Below are 23,559 nucleotides of genomic sequence, written 5' to 3'. Positions count from 1 at the left end.
GTTTAGAATGTGTATCATTGAATGGCAAGGATTTATTATGTGCATTTTATGAAATCTATACTTTCATGGGTATTCTAGGAGAGAGAAGATATTATTTGATCTAACAAATAAATATTAAACATCTCCTAATTTAATCTATTACCGAGACACATAATAAATTTAACTATGAAAAAGCAGAGAAAGAAAAATAGAGAAAAATGAGAACATGTAATGCAATAAATATACCTTCAGTGATATTTGGTAGTGTACTCTAAAAACACATACTGTCATGATGTTAACCAAAAATCAGAATGTGTGTGTGTCTGTGTGTGTGTGTGTGTGTGTGTGTGTGTGTGTGTCTTTAAGACTTCTAATTAGACTTACTATAGAGAAATTGTTGGAGGGTTTTATTTGTGTAATTGTATTTGTGTTATTTGAATATGGGCATGAAATACATAAATCAAATATCTATTAAACAACTTTAAAATTTTCATTAGTCAAGATTTCATTCTGCCATTTTTATATAAGGAAACAAATAGAGCATCACATTTTCCAATAAGAAACTGCATAGCACAAGGATTAATTCATCGACTTGGGAAAATAAAACTGCACACATTTAATTACAAAACCACTAACTCAGCATGACACAAGCTTCGAGATGTTTTCCAGAAGTGGTAATGAACTTGTCCAACTCATTTGCACAGAGCAGAGTGTTTGCAAGGATTTAGGTTAAGGAATGAGTGTAGGTAAAGGGCCAGAATAGAGACTAAAGGACTTTTGTCAAACATGGTAATAAAGTTAAGTTGTAAATGTCCTCTGCAGATATAATGATGAACTAGTGTTCTGCCTTGTAGTGGAAGACTTTATTGACATCCGAGTAGTGTATGTTCACTAGTGTGTGTATTCCAAATAAAAGGATTTTTATTTAATTTTCCTTGCAGAATCTTCATCTATGCAAGATTTTGTAATGTTGGCTACACCACAACTTCCATCAAATAATAAAAATTAAAAAGGTTTAAAAGTAGTAAAGGTTAGTATTTTGAAGGCATCAGTTGTGTGGGTGGGCAAATCTAAGGGTATTAGTTGGCACAATTTATTTGTGCAAACTCTAAATTCCAACTGCAATTCTAGAACAAATAATGATTCATGGCATCTAATATATTACTTAAGTATTTCCAAGTGTCTTACCTACTTTTAACCTCTACTTTTCCACATGGCTGGTATATGCCATAATTAAGTATATACTTGCATAAAATCTAACCATGGCCACATTCAAAACTCTTCACATCTGAGTGAAGAAGAGGTGGGTAGGAATGCAATGAGTAGTGACAATTGATGATGAGTATAATCATAGATATTTTATTGATTTCTTTATCTCAACTTTATATATCAATATTAGTTGATATGTGTGTGTCTTTATTTAAATAAGAGATTGAATTTTCACTAATACATCATGAATTTTCAGAATGATCCATCTAATTCAGTCATCTTTGTCTCCATAATGGAAAAGAAATGGAATAGAAATTTAAATTTTAACTGAGATAGTTTGTTCTTGCATGGCTTATTAGTTAATTCTCCCTAAAGAAAAAAAATAAAAAAATCATCTGAACTGTTTATTAGAGAACATTTCAATTTCACCAATAGCTACCCAGTTCCTACAAAAACTAAACCTGAAACTGGTTACAGAGCATGAGTTTTAAGTTAAAACATGACAATGTCCTGTGGTACATGAAGTCCTCTGTTAAAGACCATTGTGCCACTAACAAAGGATTCTGTGTCCTTTTTTAAAATTCTGGTAGATTTCACAGAGTAAGAGAGGGATGGTGGCTTCTCAGTTTAGATTTGAACTTAAACCCCGACCTTCTGTTTCACAGCTAAGAGAATTGTATATTGTTCATGCTAGCTTTTTCACCTTAGATAAATTATTTTAAAAACACATTGCCTTATTCAATGTTTGGCTTAAATTGTCAAGATAAAAGAGAACCAGGGTCCCATACCTCAGTATTGCAAAATACAGAATTCTCTGATAATATGAGCAAGTCCTTTAAGTGGAAGTCATTACCTTACATGGGCACTCAGTCTTTGCATTATTCAAAACTACTGTAAAAAAACAAAAACAGTGTGGGATTGACATAATTCTGATGCTGGGTTTATGTTTATTTAGCCAAGCAATAAAGTCTCATGCCTCTTTTGAATTTATGTGCATTCAACAAAGTTGTGTTAATAGAAAGAACTCAGTATAAGTGGGCTGAATAAAAACCACATTAATCGCTGATAGTTACATTAGAATTTTACTAGATGCACAGAACACATGAAACTCAAGAAGGGTGACCAAAATGGGGATGCTTCACTTCTTCTTTAAAATGGGAACAAGAATACCCTTAGGAGGGGATAGGGAGGCAAAGTTTAGAACAGAGGCTGAAAGAACGCCCATTCAGAGTCTGCCCCACATGTGGCCCATACATATACAGCCACCAAACTAGATAAGATGGATGAAGCAAAGAAGTGCAGGCCGACAGGAACCGGATGTAGATCTATCCTGAGAGAGAATTTGGCAAAAATAGGCGAATGCCAGCAGCAAACCACTGAACTGAGAACGGGACCCTCGCTGAAGGAATCAGAGAAAGGACTGGAAGAGCTTGAAGGGGCTCGAGACCCCATATGAACAACAATGCCAACCAACCAGAGCTTCCAGAGACTAAGCCACTACCCAAAGACTATACATGGACTGACCCTGGGCTCCAACTGCATAGGTAGCAATGAATAGCCTAGTAAGGGCACCAGTGGAAAGGGGAAGCCCTTGGTCCTGCCAAGGTGGACTCCCAGTGAAAGGGATTGTTGGGGGGAGGGCGGTAATGGGGGAAAGGATGGGGAGGGGAACAACGAGATAGAAGGGGAGGGGGACGAGTTAGGTGGATGTTGGCCTGGAAACCAGGAAAGGGAGTAACATTTGAAATGTAAATAAGAAATACCCAATTAAATAAAGATGAAAAAACACAGATTAATTGCTGATTGTTTCATTAGAATTTCATTGAAAATTTTCATTCCTTACTGAGAATTTCCCTTGAGTCTATGTATAAATAATGAGATTTAGGCCATATCACTTCTTGTCTCCAAGGCAAAATAATCTATTATATAATTTTGTTATGAATACATCCATACATGCATACACACACACACGCATACACACACACATACACACATACACATACACACACACACACACACACACACACACACACACACACAGAGAGAGAGAGAGAGAGAGAGGCTCACAAACACATACAATGCAGCCCTCTCTGATAGACAGCCATTTTTAAGGATCTATTACTATATTCAAATTAATATCTACTACTTTTTTATTAAATTTGTGAATTGGATGATGTGCTCACATAATTTGCAATGCTTAGGAACCTAAGATATACAGGAAGGAAGTGGCTTTTCCAAATGTCAGTCAGAAGCAGAGCTATCTGTATTTACTGCACACTTCCTCCTTTTATCCAAATTTTCTTCCTCAAATCACTCTAGTTCCATTTTAGGAAGAAGCTATCTCTCTTTTTTAAAATATATTTTCCTTAAGTATTAAAGTGGGTTTGACTATTTCAAGCTACTTAACCATCCACAGTACTAAAGTAGAAAAATTATCATTCTTTGTCATATAAAAGCATGTCTATGTGAAAATAACAATTAGCTCCATATGCTTATTTCTGATTCACAGTATTTAACACCTTTCTCAATATCGAATAATCTTGAAGTTAGCAACTAATTCATTAGTTCATAAGAGGGATTTTCCTGTCTCAAGTACTTGAACCCGTGAGCAATATTTCTCAATTCAAGTAGAATATTTGGAAAACGTTTTAAACAACACTAACAATGAGTGACAATATGTGTTGTGTTTCTTGTGGTTGACATGAGTCCTATAAATTGTCTCCTTCCCCTCAATAATCAGGAAAGTCTAAAAATAATTAAGATTCTTCTGAGACCATAAATATCCTGTTCTTAAAACTCATCAACTAATAGAAGATGGGTTTTGATTTGGGATGTCATTGATGAGATTTTAGGGTAGTATGTCTGAAATGTATTAGTGGTGTATCCTTCTTTTAATCAGTGTATTTTTAAAGTTCTTTAACATTATTTGTCTAGTTATTTCTTTTCTTCAGTATTTTATTGATTAGAGACAGGATTTCATGTTGCCCAGAATGCCCTTGAACTTGCAGCATACCAGTAGCTGATTTGAATACCAGATCCTTCTGTCTCCAACAGCAAGTACTACTCTGTCTATCTAACAAAGATATACATTAATGAGTGGAGAAATGAGCAATAGTGACAACAATATACATAGAGAGTTAATGTAGATGATCACCACTCTCAATGATCATAGTGTTAATTTGGTGTTTGAGTTTTTAATCTTTTCACAACACACAATTTCTAGAAAAGATAGGTTGGCAAGCTTCTCAGTGGAGAGAAAACTTATGTTAAGTAGTGTATAGTAAAGTTACAATAATTAAATTATGTACAACAATCCAAACTGCTATAAAATTATTCGAAAGGTTTTAACCCCAAAACTGACAAATATTTGGGAGGTATATTCAACCTGCACTACTTTCTCGCAATAAATGCATGTATTAAAATGTCTTAGAGTAACCACTGCTGTGATTAATAATTATAACCAAGAACAACTTGAGGACAAAAGGATTTACTTGACTTACATATTCCTCGTCACAGTCTTTTGAGAGAAGCTAAGTCATGAATTTCCACCTGGCAGGAACCTGAAGGCAGTATCTGATTTAGAAGCCATGAAGGTATGCTGTTCACTGTCTTGCTCAGCCTAGTTTCTTATAGAACTCAGTGCTATCATCCCAGGAATGTCCTGACTGACCAACAAGTTAGGCTCTTCCCTACTAAGCACTATTTGAGAAAATGCCCTAAGGCTTACTGATTACAGCCTGATACTATTTTCTTTTTTGTTTCTTTTATAAAAATTGGATATATTAGGTATTTATATTTCAAATGTTATTTCCCTTTCCCCTCTCCAATAGCCCCTCCCCCTCGTTCTATCAGGATGCTCCCACTCACACACACCCAACATAACTAATTGCCAGGAAATATTCTATTTCGTTTGAACATTTTTCCTTTGATTCTTAGGTCTATGTCAAAGTCAAAGAGTCAAACCCTATAAAGAGGTCTCAGAGCACAGATTTTGATCTCTGGAAAGTGACAACAGGAAGTGATAGAGATAAATATGGTGTGGGTAGAGATTGATGATTTGAGTTGTTAGTGACTGCAAAGAACCTTCTTTAATTTTCCCTTGCTCTCTTTCCTGTGCGCTGTCTTCAGATTGATTCCTTTACACGCCAGTCCTGTTCTGATACAAAGACTCTTACAATTCCACTCAGCCTCTTCTTTCTCAAGCCTTCATGGAGTTTGAAGCAGATGTATTCTATCCATGGTACATCAGACAGGAACTTTACCATGAAAGAGAAATATCACCATGATTTTTTTTCCTTCATTTTCTTTATCTTGGCAAACAATAGGGATGCAAGGAATAACTGTTAACCAAACTGAGAACAGAAATTAGACAATTGACAAGACCCTCAGCTAACTTAAAATTTTTCGTAGTGTTCAGACTACTGAACTAAAGACTACTTATAACTAAAAACAAGTGTGATTTGGGGGTTGCTATAGAATATGGGAGAATGTTATCCACTCCATGCAGTATGGGATAAAGGGCATTACAGGATAAGTTATTACAGAAGATAATTGGGAAATAGAGTTTGACTTAGAAAAACATCATTTTTTAGCTAGATAACTATAAAGAAAATTATTATATAACTTATTAATGCCTTTGTTACATATAAAGATAATTGTGTATATGTATTATTTCTGCTGTATACTAAACATTAAATTTGTAGAAAATTATAACTAAAGAGATTTGAAAACAACATTTGAAATTTTGTTGAAATCCAGGTCAGTGACAATAATCTTTTTTTCTTTGTTTTTTTTTTGGTTATTTATTTAAATTTCAAATGTTATCCTCCATCCCAGTTTCTCCTCTGCAAACCCACTATCCCATCCTCCCTCACCCCTGTGTCTATTAGGATGCTCCCCCACCTACCCACTCTCTCCCACCTCATTGCCCTAGAATTCCCTATGCTGAGGCATCGAGCCTCCTCAGAACCAAGGGCCTCTCCTCCCATTGACACCAGATAAGTCCATCCTCTGTTACATATGTGACTGGAGCCATGGATTCCTCTATGTGTACTCTTTGGTTGGTGGGTTAGTCCCTGGGAGCTCTGGGGGGGGTCTGTTTGGTTGATATTGTTGTTCTTCCTATGGGCTTGTGAACCCCCTCAGCTCCCTCAGTCCTCCCCCTAATTCCTCCATCAGGGTCCCCGTGCCCAGTCCGATGGTTGGCTGCATGCATCCTCATCTGTATCAATAAGACTCTGGCAAAACCTCTCAGGAGACATCCATATCAGGCTCCTGTCAGCAAGCACTTCTTGGCATCAGCAATAGTGTCTGGATTTTGTGGTTCACAGACCATATGAAGCTAAGGAAGAAAGAAGACCAAAGTGTGGATGCTTCAGTCCTACTTAGAAGAGGGAACAAAATAATCACAGGACATAAAGGGAGGGAGGAACCTGGGAGGGACAGAGTAGAGGGTAGGGAAAGGGGGAAGGATCAGGTGTGGGAGGAGACAGGGGCGATGTACAGAGGGTCAAGAAATTGAACAGAGGTGTGTAGCAGTGAGGGACAGGGAATTGGCAATAGCCATCAGAAAGTCCCAAATGCCAGGAAAGCAAGAGTATCCTAGGAACCAAAAGGGTTCCTAGGGTTATTAGCTGAAATACCCAACAAAGGAGAGAGAGAACCTGCAAAGACCATATGTGGAAGTAGGCATGGACCCTGGATGTGGAATGGGGTCACCTACCCAACTCAAAAGTTTTAACCCAGAATTGTTTCCGTCTAAAGGAAATACTGGGGAAAAGAGTGAATCAGAGACTGAGGGAAAGGCCATCCAGAGACTGCCCTGCTTGAGGATCTAACCCATATTCAGCCACCAAACCCAGTGACTACAATGTTACTTAATCCACAATCTAAGATATAAAATATACTGATGTTCAATTACACTGCAAAAAGTATTGGAACTTCTGGTCAGAAATTTACTGTTAAATTACTGATATCTTCATGATAACACAGTTAAGCCTTTGCTATAAGACATTTACATAAACACAAATAAAAAAAGTATTAAATAGACTCAGGAGCTTGTATTTAAAATATTAATATTACATTAATATTAGTATATTAATATATGTGTAATATATAGTTATGTGACAATAATAGTTTAAGAAGAGGTCCTGAATTTGTGAAGAAGTTGTGAAGGTTTGAGAAAAATTGTAGATGAAAGAGGAAAGAAAAATTATGTAAATATAACATTCCTTGTAAAATTCTCAAAAACTAAATTAAATGTAGGCAAAAGTTTCAATACAACCTGTGAACACATAGTTTAAAAAAAACCAGAAATTCAAATATAATTTGTTTTCCCTTAGTCAACATAAACGCCATCAACAGCTAGGCTCAAATTTGACTAAATTACATGTTAGCTTTGGCATTCAGTCTGAATGTCAAGTTCATCGCATATTCCAGGATGAGAGATTATTATCCAGCAGGCAGAAGTACATATAACAGCAAGATTGCCTTAGTCTCTTCCTCTCTGACCTCTGTATTGTACATCATTTAATTCATGTATTACCAGGATTCATCCAGGGACAGAACAGACAGCTGGTTTTTTTTGTTTGGTTGTTTGTTTAAGGTAAAATTAAGACGATCAGTAAATGAAGAAAAAGTGAGTATTTATTATGGATGGAAGAATAAATCAAAATAATAGCAGATCAACTATGTGCTTTGGAACTAGGTAGCAAGGTACAGAAGCACTCTCCTGCAAGCCGGATGAACAGATCTGACTTTGGTTAAGATGTGAAAAGATTTAATGATATGGACCTGTCATGTTGATATGTTAATATGTTAACCCGCTTATACCAGCACATTATGTAGAATGAAGGCCAGGCCCATCCTAACTCCAATTCTCACAATTTACACCTGAGCTTGTTTTAACTCTAGAATACTAGTTCAATAAGTCAGTATAGATACAAAACAAAAAACAAAACAAAACAAAACAACTACAACAATAATAACCAGACAAATCTTATCCTACATTCTTATCTTACAAAGAAATGTACTCAATTGTTAAGTTAAAATGTGATTACTAGGGTGTAATAACATCTGAAGATGTTTTTGTTCTGCAGGCATAGCTATACTTTCTCAAATTCTAAGAACATTAAATGTATTTTCATACCTTACAAAACTGAATAGGTTATTATATAAAATGAAATCATTCAATAATGTAAGCTATGGTGATTTGAATAGATTTGGCCCCCATAGATACATGTTTGAGTGCTTACCCAGGGAGAATATTATTAGGAAGTGTGACCTTTTTGGAGGAGGTATGGCCCTGTTGTATAGGTAGTATGTCACTAGGAAAGTGGAACTTTGAGGTCCCATAAATATGCTCAAGTCTGACCAGTTTTACACACAGTCAGTCCTCTTTTGCTGCCTGCTGATTAAATAGAGCTCTAAGCTCCTTTAGCTCCATATCTATCTGGATACTGCCTTGCTTCCCATCATGACGATAACACACTGAACCTCTGAAACTGTGAGACAGCCTCAATTAAATGTTTCCATGTATATGAATTGCCTTGGTAAAGTTGTCCCTTCACAGCAATGAAAACCTAACACAGAAGTTGGTACAAGGGACAGGAAGGAGTATTGCTGTGATAGGCCTGACCATGCTTTTGTTTGGAGAAACGGGGATGTTAGGAATTCGGATTAGGAAAGCAGTGGAACGATTCAATTGGAGCTTAATGGATCATAGTAGGAAAAGCATGGAATACCATGGTGTGTGTCCTATTTAAACCCTGGGGACCTGAATCAATAAGATTCAGAGAAAGGGATTTAGAATGTTGCTGTGAGATTGTTCTTGTAGTATTTTGGTAAAGAATGGAGCTGCTTTATGCCCTTGTCTGAAGAGTTTGCCTCAGGCTAAGGAATAGAGATTCATATTTATTTCACTGACAAAGGAAATATCCAAAAAGCCTAGCATAGACTCTCCTGTGGTTCACTCTTATAAGGAATATTTTGATCAAGCATGGCAAAGTAAATATAAAAACTATGTATGATTCAAATATTAAAGGGGGCATCAGGAAGGGGAATGGAGCTAAACCTTTGTTCCATGAGATTAGATGGAATTAAGGGAGTGGTGAGCACAGAGCAAGATACCACTCAGCTAAGCTTATTATTTATGCATGTTCAATTGAACAAGTGATAGTTTTATTATGTTAGACATTATTATAACCTGTTTATTGTTTTTAATTGGACATGAGGAAATATGCTTTGTGACAAATTGGCAAGGTAGGAATTGCTACAGTCTGTGGCCAACATAGCTATTCCTGGAATGAACTACAATTCATAACTTATAAAGATCTTGTGAAAAAAGAACTAAAGAAAAGCTTAAGCCCAGGCATGGTAGTACATGCTTTTAATCCAAGGAGACACAGGCAAGCAAATCTCTGAGTTCAAGACTAGCCTGGTACAGCGTAAGTTCCAGGAAAAGAAATGTTTAGGACCAGGTATGGTGGTTGGCACTCATATTCAACCCCAACACTCAGGAAGCAGACTTGCAGATTTCTTAGTTTAAAGATAGTCTAGCAAGCAAGTCTCAGGACAGCCAAATTTGGACAATAAAGGAAATCATTGAAAACAAAAAGCTTGGGAAGGTATAATATAACAAGCAGGCCATGTTCCAGTCTCAGCAAGCAGCAGAATTCAGCAGCTTTGGCCATGTGGCTCTGGCTATAGAGTCAAAAGTAGAAGGGGTTATTGGAAGAGTTGATGCTGGTTACCTGGTGCTAATAAATTAGCTGTGATTAAGAATAAAGCAGCATTACTGAGGTGAAATCTTTTAGGAAGTATTTTCTGATAGGACAAAGAATTTGTGTTCCAGAGATAGTCCTTGTAATGGCAGCTGAACTTAGTAATTTGTAAGAATCACACAGGTTATACTGTTTTTGAAGGCATGAAGCGGTTGTTGAGAGCAACTGTTGCTTGACACTGCAAAAGGCCAGGAGTCTCATTGATAAAGATACTGCCTCAGTGACAGTTGAAGGTCCAGGACTGAAAGAGTCATGCTAAGAGTTGAGTCTTGGCATCATGAGGATAGCATATGAGAGGTTATTGGTGAAAGTGAATGTTAGTTGCATGGAAGACCCCAGTGTATTGAAGATGCCATTAACACAGATGACCATCAAGAAGAGCAGCAGCAGTGGAGTGGAGTCTAAAATAAGAGTCTAGAATGCTACAGAGGGCAGAGCAAGAGAAGTGACTCAAGCCCTTTGGAAGAGCCCAGAAGACCATTTGTGGATCACAGACATTGGAATAAGAAGCTTTGAAGTTGAACTGCCTTTAAGACCTTAAGATGTTAGAGATGCCAAGGGATACCTGCTGAGGAAAGCTTCTAACAGGGAGTAAAAACAGCCCCCCCCCAAAAAGAATTGTGTTGCAGCCAACCAAAGTGAAAGGAGTTGGAGATTTGAAGGGCATTTTGACATCAAATATGGAAATGAAGAATTTGAAGTTTGACCAGATATTTTCTGGTCTTGCTTTTTTCCTGTATTTCCTTACTATGTACCCATACTTATGATTGCGAATATTTGAAGAATCGGATTTTTTTTTTTTGAGCTGGGGCAGAACCCAGGGCCTTGTGCTCGCTAGGCAAGCGCTCTACCACTGAGCTAAATCCCCAAGCCCGGATATTTTTTTTTAATTTATATAGGATTACACTTAAGAGTTTGTATGAATCTCAGAAGAGACTTTGAACTTTGGACTTTTAAACATTGTTGAGACTGATTGAGTGTGTGAACTTGTGAAGTTGGACTAAATGCATTGTGACTTATGTTATGTCTACAGGGCTAGAGGGGTCAGGCAATGGAGCGTGGTGTTTTGAATAGGTTTGTCCCCATAGATTCATGTTTCAATGTTTAGCCATAGTGAGTGGCACTATTTAAAGGTGGGTAGAGGGAGTGTGGCCTTGCTGTGGGAAGTGTGTTGTTGTAGTGGCAGGACATTAAGAACATATATGTATATATGTCTGGACAGTGCGACACAAAGTCCCCTTCTGCTGCCTGCTGATCAAGATATAAAATTCTCATCTCCTCTAGTACCATGACTGCCCCCATGCTGCCATGCTTCCCACCATGCTTAAATAGACTGAACTTTCAAAACTGTAAGTGAGCCCAAGTAAATGTTTTCCTTTATAAGAACTGCCCTTGTAATGTTGTCCCTTCATAACAATGAAACTGTAACTAAGACATAGCATAATTAAGATAAAGGTAAAATGATTAAGCTAATGGAAAATCAGAAAATTTTTAGACCTAATGAGAAGGTACAGTAGGTAAAATCACCCAACAAAAAGCCTAAAGATCTGAATTCAATCCTTGGGGTCCATATATTGGGGCAAGAACTGAATCCATAAAGGTGTTTTTCCTCATCAACTTGTACATTAGGTCACACATGGCCACACATATATACATTTACATGTATAAGATAACTGAGTAAATGTAATAAAGAGAAAAATATGTACTTATTGATTGTTGGTAAAATGTACAGTACCAAAAAAAATTAAAATGACAAAAACTTAATTGCAACATAAATAGGTTACCACAAAGAATAAAATATGTGTCAACTTTGTAGCTGATAAATTGGAATGAAGCAAAGCCAGTTTTTTTTATCCTTAGATATATTCTTCAAATGGATAATATTTTCTCCTAACGTGTTTGTTATTAACAGCTCTTTGGTAGTCACAAATGGATTCAAAGCAAAAAGCAAATTAATTAAAGGTAAATTCTATTATTGGAATAAATGGTGTTTTTTCCTACAAATGCTAAGTACTTAGTGACATGTGATTGACTTATAGTTGACTTCAAGGTTACACTAATAATGGTTTAATTGGAATTACTGGGACAAGAATGTGTTAGACGGTGTCCACATGCATATTCACCTGTATGTAAATGAGTGGGTAATGATGCATGTATGTGTATGCACATGTGTGTCTGTGTGTGTGTGTGTGTTGTCCGTTACTATTACTTGTTCATTTCTAAAAAAATCAGTGAAAGTGGAAATTTTCATTTACTTTTAATACTGTTTCCTAAGCAATTCCTTCAAGTAATTTATAGTCCCTTACTCAATATACATAAAAGGTTAAAAGAGAAATGGAGCATGTGTATATATAGAATAAGCTCAGGATTGAAAGTAGTGGAATTAATTTCTGTATTTTGTGTTTTACTATCTAAATTTTATGGTGTTTGGTGGCGATATACTCAGCAAAAACAGAAATAATTTCCAGATGTCATAAGAAATGTAAAGTTTAATTTTTCTTTCAGAGGTAACTGCTATGTACATACATCCACATACATAAAGGTACATACCTCTATATTATGTAAAGAGACACAAATATACAAATATAAATACACATATATGCATTTTCATATAAATACATACACATGTACACACATATATATATATTCAAACATGCATATAAATACACACAAGCCTATACACAGAATGAAATATACACACAAACATATATAAATACTAAAGCTACACACATGTATACACACACATACACATATATGCCTAATGACCTGATCTCACAATTAAAATATTACCAAATAAAAGACCATGCTATTTTATATTTTCTGCAAAAAAAATGTTTAATGGAAACTAAATCTCTTAACAATGCTATAAAATGTGCCTCAATTTTGTAATTATAAATGTTTGGACAAAATGTGAATCTTGGAATTAATGAGACTTGTTGAATTCACTATCTGGAAATAGGTGCATTTTAGAATATCACTGTGAAGGAAACAATTTGTAGTTTTAACCCTGTGTTGAATACCTACTCTATTGTATAACAGATAAAACACTGATTCCTCTAGAGCTCACGGGCTTCATAAAGATATCAAAGATGAATTCTAAAATTATAGGAAATATTGTTTTTGTGTTCCGTGAAAAAAATCAGAATGTCAAAGTGATATGCTGTTAATCTTAATTTAGGCTAGAAATATAAAAAAATAAAAATAAATCCCTGCTACAATTATTCAGTTTCCCACAGTAGGCTTATAATTCTTCCCACAATGTCATAGTTACAACTAAATTGAAAAGTCGAAAATGCTGCCAGGGTGGTTGTATAATCTCCTCCAGAGTTAAGTTTAATATCAAGAATTGCCTCTTCTCACACAAACAATAAAAAGTGTTCAAAGGCTAATTCTGTAATTTAATAACCAAGCACGTTTCTCATTTGGGTTCTCTGCAGATGAAAGGAATCTAATTTGATTGGTTTTACACGTCTCATCTTTAAAAATGGAAAACATCAGCAAATTGGCAAAATAAAGTTCTGACTCATTGAAAAGCACCACCCCTACCACCACTACCACAGAAGGCGCTCTTTTTGGTAGATGTGCCTACACATCACACTAATTCTCTTACAGGAAAAAAAAAAATCAAGATTTGAAAGGAGTTAACTTGTGGTCATATTGATCTACTAGATTCAAATACCTTTTAAAAAGATTAATTAAATGGATGGTAGCCAGTGTTGATTCTCCTAGAAGATTCAGTTATACAGTGATGCTCATTTATAGAAAGAAAAGAGAAGACTTCACCTGCTACAGAGCGTCACTGAATTCATCTCCTCCAGTTTGTTTGGTGACAATTTAGACGTGTAGAGGAAAACAGTAAACTTCAAATGCACTACAGATTTCTTATTTTTTCTTTTTCCTTTCTCCAGACTGCAATCTGTTTTAAGAGAAAAACTGTTGCTTTTTCTTTAAACTGTTACAACTAATTTGATAATAATTACTACTAGTAATTATAATTTTACAGAATTCCAAGAATTCCAGTCGACCAATATTGTGGCAGTAAAAGACCTTTGAAGAAAGGCAGATTATTTGATTTATGTGGCTGAGTGGGACAATAAGACTATCTGATGATGAAGTCCTTTCAGCTGAGCGGTTTATGCTACGGTGCCACTTTGTGTTAATGTTCAGCCTTCACAGGGCTATGCTAATGAAAATCTCCATGACTGCCTTACTTACAGATTAACTACACTTTATTTGAACTGCAGACCATACTCATCCCATACACAATTAAGAGGACTATAAAATCGGCTCTGGCAGGTCTCTTGGGGATCCGGAAAAGATGTTACTTTCATAAGAGATGGCATCTTTGAGAAGATTAAGCCCTAATGACCTTAGATGGGAAAGTGGGATACCTGGACAGATGGCTGATCCTGGCCCTCAGAAGGTCTTGCCTATTGTTAGTGTACCTGAATTGGTTTTTAAAATTATTATAAAGATGTTATTTTTTTAAAAAAGAAAGTAAAAATGTCACTTTACTCTTGTTTAGGTTGCAGGACTAGGTTTCCCCTTCCAAGGTTGTGTAATCATGGTCCATGGTGCTTGCAAAGCACTTACAGGATCCCATCCTTGCTGTTAAAATTTTCTGACTGTGCTTTGGGAATAAATCATCTTTGTAAATGTCAGTCTGGGAACGAGTGGCCTACGTGAGTGGACATCATTCAAGCCCCTGAGCCAAATCTTATGGATAAAGAGAGTTTACATTCTAAAATTTTGTTGTAATAAATATAAATTAACTACAACATAGTTTTCCTAAAGAAATTGTTTCAATGTCTATTAAGTTACCACTAATGAAAAGCTGAATAGTTAATTAAAAATATTTTGGCCCTCAAGCCACTAAAGAATCGTTATGGATTTGCTTGATAGTTTCTAGGTCTGGCAGAAGTGTGCAGTGGAGAAACTTTAATTCATGGAAAAATGCTTCAGTGCAAACAACTCTAGGTTAGGCAACAAATGTCAGATGAATTTCAGAATATCAAACCCAGGGCAAATTAACTCAAGGCAGATAAGAAGATACACATGAGTTTGAGAATGAGGATAACCAAAAAACAAAAACTAATTCTCCTTTAACCTTCGGGGTCGGGGGACACAAATGTTAGAAAATCAAGAGGATTCAAACAACTGCTGTGAACTTGTGACTTCAAGATATGAGGGCTGAGATGCAGCATACCTTTAATCTATTTAATTCCAGCCTTCTCTGGAGGCAGACCCAGGAAAATATATGTTCAAGGTCAGCCTGAACTATAAAGTGAATTCAAAACCAGCCAGGGATGTTGCACAGAGAAAAAGATAGATAGATAGATAGATAGATAGATAGATAGATAGATAGATAGATAGATAGATAGATAGATAAATGTATGAGAGGGCTGAAAGAGAAGCTGTGTTTATAAACCCTCGGAATAGGTTTAATAAACAAAGTCTGCATAACAACACCACCAGATGCTATGCCAATGTTGATGAAGAAAATTTTACAAATCTCCACCCAAAGGCAATCAAGGGGTGATCAACGCAGATGAAAGAGGGACTTATTTTATTGAGGGAAAATCCCCCCACCCAAAGTCTATCTGGTGCCAAGTAGCCATAACCTAAACACTTAAAAATAAGAAAGAATTTAATTTTTTCTCAAAAAGACACGACTACTGAATGAAACTCTTTGATTGCAGTTTTCTCCTTGGAAAAATGAAGGTGTTTATCCTGAGTTGTTAGCAAGGTACTCCAATTTCAGTGTGTTGTACTTAATTAGCTTCACTTCTTACAAAGCACACAGGACCTTCTTTTCCTTAGTCCAGTTCTCTGGATTGCTCAATGAAAAAAAAATGATGTTTAATATAGAAATTTAAAGACAGATAAACCCCAAGGGAAGGAAAGAGAAAACATTTTCAGACACGCAGGAAGACAATTCATTTCAGTAGACCTTAGTTAAAGAAACAATCTGTGGGTAGACTCTAGCAAATGAAAAACAAAGAAAATGGAAAAGTTAAACTGACAGAAAAGAAAATCTTAAGGTGGCTGTGAGGCATTCCTGTGAAAGTTTGTTAAAATTACGGAGATCTCAAAACTCATGAGAATGTTAATTGTATCTTGCTTTGCTTTTTTATATATATTAAGAAATTATTGTAGATTTTCAGTTTTTTAATGCTGCTACACCAGTCATGAGCATAACATTATAAAAGATGGAAAATCAGTTTTGAATGATTGAACTTTATTACTGCAGAAGAAAATAAAATTCACATCTAATATCTAAAAATAAAAATAAAAAAATGAGGAGGAGGAGGGGAGGAGGAGAAGGAAAAAGAGGGAGAGGAAGAGGAGGAGGAGGAAGGAAGAGAGGGGGAGGAGGATGAGGAAGGGGAGAAGGAGGAGGAGGAGGAGGGGGAGGGAGTGAGGGGGAGGAGGGGGGAAAGGAGGAGGGGAATTAGGAGGAGGAGGAGGGGGAAGAGGAGAAGGAGGAGGAGAGGGGGAGGAGGAACACTTAAATTGGACAGGCACTGCAGGATAGCAGTGAAGGATTATATAAAGGCAGGACTGATTACCTAGATTCTTGAAACACTTTGTAGCTATCTTATTTTATGTAGTATTAGTTGCATTTATTAGAAACATAAAGAGACTGCAAGAGGATTTTATTTCCTTTACAATGACTTAATCAATGGCCATTCAGTTTTAAGTATCTGCTACTAATTTGTTAGACTTCTGTGCCCAGGTATTTTCTTATATATCTCTCTTCAACAGAACCTGTAGATTCACCTAAAACCCAGAGTACATTTCTTCATTGATGGTACTGACTTACAAGGAATTACAGTTAATTTCTTTATTTATGTGGCATTTGATGAAAATTGCATGTATACACACACAAGATATGCATATTCTGAACACAAATGCTATAGTAAAAATATCATAACACATTAAACTAGGAAAGATTAAAGGTACGGATTTGTGCATATGTATATACATCATTTGAATTTACAAATAAATTTAATTATTTGATAATACATCACAAATAACTATATAATAAAATACAGAATAGTGTGATTTCTTCACTAGGACTTTTTTTATTTGACAATTTCAATATTGCTTACAGTAAGCTATCCTACCAAATAGCCAAAATTTCATTTCAGGAACAGAATATTTTATCATAGATAATACTGTTGTAGATGGAAAAATGCCAGAGGCCCTTCTAGTATCTAAAGATAGCAATTAAAGTCATTAATAATTTTTGAAGACTAAGATCTTAGCCAAGAGTTAGTGAGGCTAGCAAAGTAGCTAAATTAATGGTCCTGATTTCAAAGGGCTGAGATGTAGAAGTGATTTGGATAAACTATAATAAAGGACATAAGAGAAAACTCGAAACCTCAGTCTAAGTTGAACAACACAAGGAAAAAAATCATAAGGATTGTTAAATTGCTTAGTAGAATTAAAATAGTGCTTCTATGTAAACTTTAACACTAAGAACAGAGAAATGAAGTGAAAGCCAAAAACTATCAAAATAATAATTGAAATGCTATTTATTTACTTATTTATTTATTTATTTATTTATTTATTTATTTATTTGGATTTTTAAGGGGGAAACAGTATCACACTGTGACCTAGGCTACCTCAGAACTCAGAATATAGACGAGGATGATCTTGGATATGCTGCAATCCTTTGATCGGACCTTTCTTAGTACTGGGATTACAGACATATGTCAAAAGCCAGGCTGATCTCTCACACTTCAGACACTGGGTGGAGTACTGGAAATACACATGAAACAAAATGAAGTCATTCCTTCTCTTGGATTTCACCAAGTATTGACAAATTACTCTCAGCTCTTTAGAGAAATGTAAATTCACAAAAGACACTAATGTATATATAGATGATGACAGATAGATTGATGGATAGATGATAGTGATAGATAGATAGATAGTAGACAGATAGTAGATAAATGATATGGAAAAGGAGAAAGAATGAGAGGGAGAAAGAGCGACAGAGAGAGACAGAAAGAGTTCTGAGGAAGGATATTGAGGTGAGAGAAGGTTGCTTGGTGAGCTGAGGACTGAAGGTTATTTATTATCCTAGGAGAGAGAATTTAACCCTACCTGTGAGAAGTACTCTGCTTCAAAGTTCTCCTCATAGAGATTGGCAACCTCACCCAATTCACTATCAAAAGGATGGTCTAGGCCCAGTATTCAGCAAATAACCATGCTAATTCTCAAATATCTTCATTACCAGGGCTCTTTGCAAATCGAATGATACAATGCTCTCTTTATTTCTTAAATATACTGTTCAAGTTACACTCACATGAGTTTAGAGTGTCAACAGAAGCTCCAACTTCCTCAGCTTCACTCTCTCTGGTAAACATAGAGGCTTGCAATCAAGTGAATCATTTCTAGAAAAAAGATAAAGTTAAAACATAACATTACGCTTTTTTCTTTTTTTCCAGAACTGAGGACTGAACCCAGGGCCTTGTGCTTGCTAGGCAAGCGCTCTACCACTGAGCCAAATCCCCAACCCGTAACATTACTCTTAAGAAAGTTCAACAAACTTATTAGAAAATATAACCTGCGTGTGTGTGTGTGTGTGTGTGTGTGTGTGTGTGTGTGTGTGTGTGTGTGTTTATGTGTGCTTTGCTTCATGCTTAAGGACTTTTCCAAATTACAAGAGGGCAGTTATGTATGTAAACATAATACTTTGTTCTGTAAAATATATTCATTTATAAAGATTTTTTAATAGATTGTTGAGTAATATTTTCCTAAGGAGAAAACAAGATATGCCATTGTTCACTTCTCTCTTCTTGTGAACACTATTTTTGTCAAAGGAACTCATTCCAGGTCCTTGGTTTTTCTTACTTATAGCCTCTTCCCTCTCTCTTCTTGATTTTATTTTACTTATTCACTTTATATCCTACTCACTGCCCTCCTCCTAGCCACCCCCTCTCATAATCATCCCCCCATCATCCCTCCCCTTTTCCTCTGAGCAGGTGGGGACCCCTGGGTAACCCTCGAGTCTGGCACTTCAATTCTCTGCAAGGCTAGGCTAGGCACTTCCTCTCCCATTGAGGCAAGCCAGACACTTCTGCCATTGAGGCAAGCCAGACAAGGCAGCCCAGCTATAAGAAAATATGCCATATATTGGCAACAGCCTTTGGGATAGCCTCAGTCCCAGTTGTTTGGGATTCACATGAAACCAAGCTGCACATCTGCTACATCTGTGTGGGGAGTCCTAGGTGTATGTTCTTTTGTTGGTGGTTCAGGCTCTCAGACTCCCAAGAGTCCAGATTAGTTGACTCTTGGTTTTCCTGTGTAGTTCCAATATCCTTGGGGCCTGCAATTCTTCTCCTATATTTCTATAAGAGTCCTTAAACTTCATCCATTGTTTGTGGCAGTCAGCTGCTGGATGGACCATTTCAAAGACAACATGCTCCTGTCTGCTGTTCCACATTCTTAAACAAGGCGTGCCTCTCACTTCTCATGCCACTTGGTCTGCTCTTTTGCCTGAAATGCTGTTCTTCTTTTTCAGTATTCCCAATTACTAAACATCAAATTCTGATTCCTTTCCAATTTTCCTCCCTGCCTTCTTCTCTTTCTGAGCTGCCTATAAAAATTATCAATCTTATCTACATTTCCACAAATATCTTTCTTATTTAGACATACAGTGCACAGGAAAATGCAAGAATGATAGGTGGAAATTAGGTAAATGGCGTTTGTTACACTGGTTGAGTATAAAGATAGAGTAGGATAGGAATTCTTTTATTATTTATATTGTAAACAATCGTGGCAGTAATTCAACTCATAAATTATAAGAACTGAATACAGCAAATTAGCCATTTAGTTAAGAATGGTAGATTTACATGTCAAAGATTAGAAAGTCCTTCCCAATTAAACAGTTTTCATTTATATGTAGGACTCCATTCTCTCAAGTTTTCTTCTCCAGTCTGGTCAGTTTTCAGTCACCTCCAAGGTTTGTCTTTCCTTTCCTGTAATAGTGAACTGCACAGTGACTCACACCCTAAACACAGCATTTTGTCTTGTAGGAATCATTCTCCTCATGACCTACTTCGAGCTCTAAGCAATATCTTCTTGCATAGCTTGGCCACAGATATATTTCCTCTCAGACTCTAATCAGCAGTAGCCATATTGAGAGTAGATGACGATCTTTATACACTGTTCTGAAGTATCACGTGAGACTTAGAATATGTACAAGTGAGCTCCCTGCCACCAGTCTAGTCCTTCGACAATCTAGGTAAGGACACATTTATCCTTTCATTCTAAGACACTGGGAGCCACCATTTCACTACAAAAGGAAAAAGGGTTTCTGAACAAAATAACCGGAATGGGGAAGATTTTACTTCATCTCACACTGCCATGTAACAGTTCATCACATAGCTGTCAGGAAAGCAACTCTAGGAAGAACCGTGGAGGAAGAAACTGAAACAGAGGCCACTGAGCAACGCAGGGATGCTGAGTGCTGTTTACAGGTGTTCAATCTCTCTCTCTCTCTCTCTCTCTCTCTCTCTCTCTCTCTCTCTCTCTCTCTCTCTGTCTGTCTCTCTCTCTCTCTCTCTCTCTCTCTCTCTCTCTCTCTCTCTCTCTCTGACTCAAAATTAACCATCAGCTAGCTTATTTATACAGCTCAGACCCACTTGCCTTATGGTTTCCACCAGTGGGCTTATCCCTCCTGCATCAATTAGCATCCAAGAAATGCACCCATATGCATGTACGCAGGTCAAATAGATCGAGGCAAATCCTCGATTGAAGTTCCTCCCTCACGGGTGACAAATCCTTATCCTTCCCAAGGAAGAATCATTAGTATGCCCCAAACCAAGTGTGTTAACATACAGGCTAGTCCTATTTTCTAAATGCATTGAAAATGCAACTCTGGTTTTCTTTTTGTCTTCAAAACTACAGCTCCAAACTACTTTAAGGATTTTCAAGTTTCATTGTACCAGAGTCTAAATTTTCTACTTGCAACAGCTTTTTCTGTAGAGAATCCTAAATATATAACAAACCCTACATAATCCTGTTCAGGTTGTTACATAGACTTCTTACTCTCTGCAGAATAATGTCTTCTAGGAGTTCCTGGGAATTCCTGGGCCTGTTTCTTTCCAGGACTTGTTTCTAATATTCCTTTCCTCTAAAATGCACTTCACTTAAGCCTAAACAATCACTTTTTGCCTACACCTGATTTTCCTATCATTCAGCCATTTTGTTCTATTTCAAAATGGAACATCTTGGGATTCCTTATCCTAATCAACATCTCAAGGATTATTCAAAGCTCTCGTTAATATAAGACACTTTCCTTTTTTGAATGGACTTGTAGAATTGCTTTTTCCTCTCCCTTATGCAAGAAAGCAGCTTAAATTTTTGTTTTTGTTTTTCACTTCTGTATTTCCAATCTCTAGTGTCTTAAATTACCCCTCCTATGTGGTTTAGAATTAACTATATTAATTTGATGAAGAAAGCCTTAGATTTCTAAGGAATTGATGAGTGATAGTGCACCAGATATTATAGTTTCTTTGATGTCAAATTTGTAAGGATATATCTGGGTCTTTCTCCTTTATTAACATATGTTTCTATTGTCACATAATAGAGTATCCACAGCCCCATATGCCTGACACAGAATTTGATTATCCAAATTGGGGGGGGGAGGGCTATTGAGAGATTTATATCTCCAAATCAGGGAATAAATACCTTCTTGTTTTTCTTTTCTGTGAAAAATTAGATTCCAGCGCACAGATCTGCCATGTTTTACATACAGACATTCTCCTGAGTTATATTATAAAGCCTTAGGTACAGAACTGTAATGATTTCAGTGACATATTATCTGTCATTTTCATGTGGGAACTGAGCCAATAAAGTGACATCACCCTATAAAATAGGACTTGAATACTAAAAATCCTGCAAATGAAACAGAACAAATTGAATATATAGCTCAGATAAGGAAACTTCAATCCTGATAAAAGTAAGCTTTGCCCAGTTGACAGAAGGCAGAAAGCTTAGCTTTAGCAATGTTAGACATTTCCCAAAAAGTTGTAACATTAGTGGGGTACCTAATACTAAATATTGGCTTTTTGAACTTCAAACTTGTTAAGTATGTATGTTTCAATATGATAAGCAACATTGACAAGTAAGATAGATGACATTTTGCCATATATAAAAGCATAGGGAATAGCCTATTAATAAAAGTAATAATATATATTATATAGTACTTTGAATAGCTATTCTTCATTAGATTGAACTCTAAGCTCATTCCATGTACCAATACCTAATTGTTAAATATTCCAGTGGAATTAGGACCTTAATCATTATCTCCATTTAAACCTGAAGGACGAGGAAATGAGGGAATAATTGGCATGTACACAGAACACGAAGAGTAGAATGACTATGTGATAAGCAACCCTTTCTTCATCTTGAGCTTCAAAACCATATTGTAGTAAACACAAACTGAAAAGAGTAGAAAACAAAAAAAAAAAAACCCTTCATTCCTGTTTGGATTCATTCCTATTCATAAATTAAATCTGTTTCAGAAAGATTCGGCAATACCCTATCACTAACTTTAACTATAAATGGTTCCCTTTCCAGGAAATTACAACCATGACTTTGTTTCAAAAGTTGTTATGTCCACCTTGCTATAACTACCTTTCTACGACCACCTTGTAATCATGTATTTTTTCAGGAGGTTGTTATGACCAACTTATTATGCTTATGGTTCTACCAATTTGCCTGCCAAATACCCTATTTGGACATGCTCTCCTAATTTATAAAAGTCTTTATATTCCCAATGTCTAATGATTATCTCTTAAACCTTGACTTTGGGAGAAACGTTCCTATACATGAATAAAAACCTTGTTATAATCAATTTGGCCATTATTGGTGACAGTAATTTTCCTGCTTTCATCGGTGGGATTAACATGTACTATGCTAGATACTTCTCTATTACAAAAGCAAATATTCATTTAACAGATATATATCATCTGGAATCAATAAGCATTCAAAAAAGGCAAATATGTCAGATCTCATAGAAAATTGCCAGAATATTTAGAAGCTGAATAATGGCTTCAAAGCAAAGTATCTGAAAGCATGGTAAGACCCTTGCAGAGTTGACTTCTTTACTGTAAATAATGGTTCTAGAGCACTGAGTCTCCCAAGTCTCTCATCTTATTTGTAATCACTTTTGTGAACTGAGACCTAGGAATGTTGGAGAGTGACTGCAGTAATTCACTATAATAAAATACTAATGAAAAGGATCAATTTAATCTGAGGATTCTATGTCTGGTGTCACTTTAAAAGGATTACTTGCGAATGTTCTCTTAGTTGCCATAGTACACTGGGAAAATCCGATAAAGAAAAATGAATAGGATTGTGTCTTCCTCCAATTGTGACAGTTTGTTTTCTCATGATATACAACCAGTTTGGCAGGGAGAAAACCTAATCTTCCTCTGACCTTTCTCCATTTGAGTGCAAGCCCCACAACAATTCGAAACTGTCACACTGAAGAGGTCTGAACGCAGAATGAGAAAATCCTCAGATATTTTAACTTGCCTGACAACAGACTCGAAAATAGTTTAGAGCACTGTTGTCA

General features: G+C 36.2%; 1 protein-coding gene across 6 annotated transcripts in view; it reads right to left on the bottom strand.

The window, feature by feature from the left end:
* Positions 1-23,559, bottom strand: part of Lrrc4c (leucine rich repeat containing 4C) — a 1,368,573-nt gene that overhangs the window by 786,852 nt on the left and 558,162 nt on the right. For all 6 annotated transcript variants that reach the window (XM_087651931.1, XM_087651929.1, XM_087651928.1 and 3 more), the window contains 1 exon segment: positions 18,280-18,367. The gene's annotated coding sequence lies outside the window, so the exon portion shown is untranslated.

Source organism: Rattus norvegicus, chromosome 3, assembly GCF_021556685.1.
Source record: "Rattus norvegicus strain SHRSP/BbbUtx chromosome 3, alternate assembly SHRSP_T2T, whole genome shotgun sequence".
NCBI classification, from domain to species: domain Eukaryota; kingdom Metazoa; phylum Chordata; class Mammalia; order Rodentia; family Muridae; genus Rattus; species Rattus norvegicus.
The sequence above is the reverse complement of the archived record's forward strand: the minus strand, read 5'-3'. Positions and strand labels throughout refer to the sequence as shown.